The sequence below is a fragment of the Arachis hypogaea genome, chromosome 20, assembly GCF_003086295.3.
Source record: "Arachis hypogaea cultivar Tifrunner chromosome 20, arahy.Tifrunner.gnm2.J5K5, whole genome shotgun sequence".
NCBI classification, from domain to species: Eukaryota; Viridiplantae; Streptophyta; class Magnoliopsida; order Fabales; family Fabaceae; genus Arachis; species Arachis hypogaea.
The window spans coordinates 64,737,296-64,742,667 of record NC_092055.1 but is presented as its reverse complement, the minus strand read 5'-3'; the positions used below and the strand labels follow the sequence as shown (position 1 = coordinate 64,742,667).

The following is a 5,372-nucleotide window of genomic DNA, read 5'->3' as shown; positions in this document are numbered from 1 at the left end:
TATTGCAGGGTTCTCAGGATCATAAGCTTCTTCTTTAGAAGATGCCTCTTGAGTACTGTTGGATGCAGCTTGCATTCCATTCAGACTCTGAGAAATCATATTAACTTGCTGAGTCAATATTTTATTCTGGGTCAATATGGCATTCAGAGTATCAATTTCAAGAACTCCCTTCTTCTGAGGCGTCCTATTACTCACAGGATTCCTCTCAAAAGTGTACATGAACTGGTTATTAGCAACCATGTCAATGAGTTCTTGAGCTTCTACAGGCGTTTTCTTTATGTGAATGGATCCACCTGCAGCAGAATCCAATGACATCTTAGCTAATTCAGACAGACCATCATAGAATATATCCAGGATGGTCCATTCTGAAAGCATGTCAGAAGGACACTTTTGGTCAGTTCCTTGTATCTCTCCCAAGCTTCATAGAGGGATTCACCTTCTTTTTGTCTGAAGGTTTGAACATCCACTCTAAGCTTACTCAGCTTTTGAGGAGGAAAGAACTTGGCTAAGAAAGCCTTGACCAGCTTATCCCAAGAGTTCAGGCTATCTTTAGGTTGAGAATCCAACCATATTCTAGCTCTGTCTCTCACAGCAAAAGGGAAAAGCATGAGCCTGTAGACTTCAGGATCTACTCCATTAGTCTTAACAGTATCACAGATCTGCAAAAATTTAGTTAAGAACTAAAAAGGATATTCAGATGGAAGTCCATGGAACTTGCAGTTCTGCTGCATCAGAGAAACTAATTGAGGTTTAAGCTCAAAATTGTTTGCTCCAATGGTAGGAATTGAGATGCTTCTTCCATGTAAATTGGAATTAGGTGCAGTAAAGTCACCAACCATCCTCCTTGCATTATTATTATTTTCGGGTTCCATCTCCTCTTCTTGTTCGAAAATTCCTGTAAGGTTGTCTCTGGATTGTTGTATTTTAGCTTCTCTTAGTTTTCTCTTCAGAGTCCTTTCAGGTTCAGGATCTGCTTCAACAAGAATGTTCTTGTCCTTGCTCCTGCTCATATGACAAAGAAGGAAATAACAAAGAAAATATGGAATCCTCTATGTCACAGTATAGAGATTCCTTTATGTGAGTAGAAGAAGAAAAGAATGTAATGTAAGGAAAGAGAAGGGAGGAGAATCCAAACACAAGGGTGAGGAGAGCAGAGATATGGGATGAAGAGAAGTGTTAGTAAGTAATTAAATAAATAGAAGAAGATGAGAGAGAGAGATTTTCGAAAATAATTTTTGAAAAGGAGTTAATGATTTTCGAAAATTAAGATAAATTTAAAATTAAAATTAAAATTTAAACAATTAATTAATTAAAAAGAATTTTTGAAAAAGAGGGAGGTATTTTCGAAAATTAGAGAGGGATAGTTAGTTAGGTAGTTTTGAAAAAGATAAGAAACAAACAAAAAGTTAATTAGTTAGTTGAAACAAATTTTGAAAATCAATTTTTAAAAGATAAGAAGATAAGAAGTTAGAAAAGATATTTGAAAAAGGTATGATATGATTTTGAAAAAGATAAGATAAAAATATATTTTTGAAAAGATATGATTGAAATTAGTTTTGAAAAAGATTTGATTTTTTAAAATCACAATTAATGACTTGATTCACAAGAAATCACAAGATATGATTCTAGAACTTAAAGTTTGAATCTTTCTTAACAAGTAAGTAACAAACTTGAAATTTTTGAATCAAAACATTAATTGTTGATGATATTTTCAAAAATATGATGTAAAATTAAGAAAAAGATTTTTTTTTAAAAAAAATATTTTTAAAATTTTCGAAAATAAATAAGAAAAATGAAAAAGATTTGATTTTTGAAAAAGATTTTAAAAAAGATAAGATTTTTAAATTGAAAATTTGATTTGACTCATAAGAAACAACTAAATTTTAAAAAGTTTTGAAAAAGTCAACTCAAATTTTTGAAAATTTATGAGTGAAAAAGGGAGATATTTTTTTTATTTTTGAATTTTTAATGATGAGAGAGAAAAACATGAAAAATGATGCAATGCATGAAAGTTTTGGATCTAAACATGTGATGCATGCAAGAACACTATGAATGTCAAGATGAACACCAAGAACACTTTGAATATCAAGATGAACACCAAGACTTATTTTTGAAAAATTTTCAAGAAAAGAAAACATGCAAGACACCAAACTTAAAGATTTTTCATGTATAGACACTATGAATGCAAGAATGCATATGAAAAACACCATACAACACAAAACAATATAATATGAAGATCAATCAAGAAGGGTTATCAAGAACAACTTGAAGATCATGATGAATGCAATGCATGAATGCAATTTTTGAAAAATGCAAGATGAGTATGCAATTGACACCAAACTTAAAATTTGACTCAAGACTCAAACAAGAAACACAAAATATTTTTGGTTTTTATGATTTTATGATTTTTTTTTGTATTTTCTTTTAATTAATTTTTTTTTTCGAAAAACATATGGAAAAAGAAAATAAGAAATCCAAAATCTTTAAGAAGAATTCCAGGAATCTTTCAATATTAGCCCAAAGCTCCAATCAAAGGGTTGGACATGGCTTAATAGCCAGTCAGCTTTAGGATGGAATTACATGCATTGTGGTGATTAGTTGAAGACCAATCCCAAAGCAGTTTGGATATGGCTTTACAGCCAAATAGGATTCAACATGTTACCATGAAACTCTAGAATTCATTCTTGAAAGTTTTGAAGCCATAGAATAATTTAAAATTTCTTTTTCGAAAATAATTTTTTTGAAAAACGAAAATAAAGAAAAATTTTTGAAAGAATTTTGAAAACTTTTTTGAAAAGAAAATAAAAAGAGAATTACCTAATCTGAGCAACAAGATGAACCGTAAGTTGTCCAAACTCGAACAATCCCCGGCAACGGTGCCAAAAACTTGGTATGCGAAATTGTTACTCAGGTTGTAAAATTTGTTGTTCCTTCTCTCCCCGGCAACGGCGCCAAAAACTTCGTGCACGAAATTGTGATCTCAGGTAATGGCTCCAAAAACTTGGTGCTCTAATCTTAATTCATGATTTGTCACAACTTCGATACAACTAACCAGCAAGTGCACTGGGTCGTCCAAGTAATAAAACCTTACGTGAGTAAGGGCCGATCCCACGGAGATTGTCGGCTTGAAGCAAGCTATAATCATCTAGTAAATCTCAGTCAGGCGGATATCAAATGGTTATGGAGTTTTCGAATAATAATAGTAAATAAACAGAAAACAAAGATAGAAATACTTATGTAATTCATTGGTGAGAATTTCAGATAAGTGTATAGAGATGCTTTCGTTCCTCTGAACCTCCGCTTTCCTGCTGTCTTCATCCAATCCTTCCTACTCCTTTCCATGGCAAGCTTTATGTAAGGCATCACCGTTGTCAATGGCTACATCCCATCCTCTCTGTGAAAAAGGTCCAATTGCTCTGTCACGGCACGGCTAATCATCTGGAGGTTCTCGATCATAATGGAATAGGGTTCACCCTCCTTTTGCGTCTGTCACTACGCCCATCACTCGCGAGTTTGAAGTTCGTCACAGCCATCCCTTCCAAGATCCTACTCGGAATACCACAGACAAGGTTTAGACTTTCCGGATCTCAGGAATGGCCACCCATGGGTTCTAACTTATACCACGAAGATTCTAATATCTCGGACTCGGTCCCCTGTATTAGATATCCAAGAGATATTCATTCTAGCTTGTTTGCATGTAGAACGGAAGTGTTTGTCAGGCACGCGTTCATAAGTGAGAATGATGATAAGTGTCACATAATCATCACATTCATCATGTTCTTGGGTGCGAATGGATATCTTAGAAGCGGAATAAGTTGAATTGAATAGAAAAATAGTAGTACTTTGCATTAAATCATGAGGAACAGCAGAGCTCCACACATTAATCTATGGAGTGCAGAAACTCTACTGTTGAAAATACATAAGTGATGAAGGTCCAGGCATGGCCGAATGGCCAGCCCCCAAACGTGATCAATAGATCAAAAGATAATCCAAAGATCATAAGATGTAAATACAATAGTAAAAAGTCCTATTTATACTAAACTAATTACTATGGTTTACAGAAGTGAGTAATTGATGCATAAATCCACTTCCGGGGCCCACTTGGTGTGTGCTTGGACTGAGCTTGAAGTTTACACGTGGAGAGGTCATTCTTGGAGTTGAACGCCAGTTTGTAACGTGTTTCTGGCGTTCAACTCTGGTTCGTGACGTGTTTCTGGCGTTTAACTCCAGACTGCAGCATAGAACTGGCGTTCAACGCCCTTTTGCGTCGTCTAAACTCGGCCAAAGTATGGACTATTATATATTGCCAGAAAGCCTGGATGTCTACTTTCCAATGAAATTGGAAGCGCGCCATTTTGAGTTCTGTAGCTCCAAAAAATCCACTTTGAGTGCCGGAAGGTCAGAATCCAACAGCATCAGCAGTCCTTCTTCAACCTCTGAATCTGATTTTTGCTCAAGTCCCTCAATTTCAGTCAGAAAATACCTGAAATCACAGAAAAACACATAAACTCATAGTAAAGTCCAGAAATGCGAATTTAACATAAAAACTAATAAAAACATCCCTAAAAGTAACTAGATCCTACTAAAAACATACTAAAAACAATGCCAAAAAGCGTATAAATTATCCGCTCATCACAACACCAAACTTAAATTGTTGCTTGTCCCCAAGCAACTAAAAATCAAATAGGATAAAAAGAAGAGAATATACTATAAATTCCAAAATATAAATGAAACATAGCTCCACTCAGATGAGCGGGACTTGTAGCTTTTTGCCTCTTGAATAGTTTTGGCATCTCACTTTATCCATTGAAGTTCAGAATGATTGGCATCTATAGGAACTCAGAGTTCAGATAGTGTTATTGATTCTCCTAGTTCAGTATGTTGATTCTTGAACACAGCTACTTTATGAGTCTTGGCCGTGGCCCTAAGCACTTTGTTTTCCAGTATTACCACCGGATACATAAATGCCACAGACACATAATTGGGTGAACCTTTTCAGATTGTGACTCAGCTTTGCTAAAGTCCCCAATTAGAGGTGTCCAGGGTTCTTAAGCACACTCTTTTTTTTGCTTTGGACCTTGACTTTAACCGCTCATTCTCAAGTTTTCACTTGACACCTTCACGCCACAAGCACATGGTTAGGGACAGCTTGGTTTAGCCGCTTAGGCCAGGATTTTATTCCTTTAGGCCCTCCTATCCACTGATGCTCAAAGCCTTGGATCATTTTTATTAACCTTGCCTTTTGGTTTTAAGGGTTACTGGCTTTTTGCTCTTGCCTCTTGGTTTTAAGAGCTTTTGGCTTTTTCTGCTTGCTTTTTCTCTTTTTTTTTTTGCCATTTTTTTTATTATTTTTTTTCTGCAAGCTTTTGTAT

At 35.1% G+C, this 5,372-nt stretch overlaps 1 non-coding gene across 1 annotated transcript; it reads left to right on the top strand.

The window, feature by feature from the left end:
• The first annotated feature begins 369 nt into the window (after positions 1-369).
• On the top strand, positions 370-476 carry LOC112787884 (small nucleolar RNA R71). Its single transcript, XR_003195270.1, has one exon. It is a non-coding gene; the product is annotated as a small nucleolar RNA R71 (small nucleolar RNA).
• Positions 477-5,372: the final 4,896 nt, after the last annotated feature.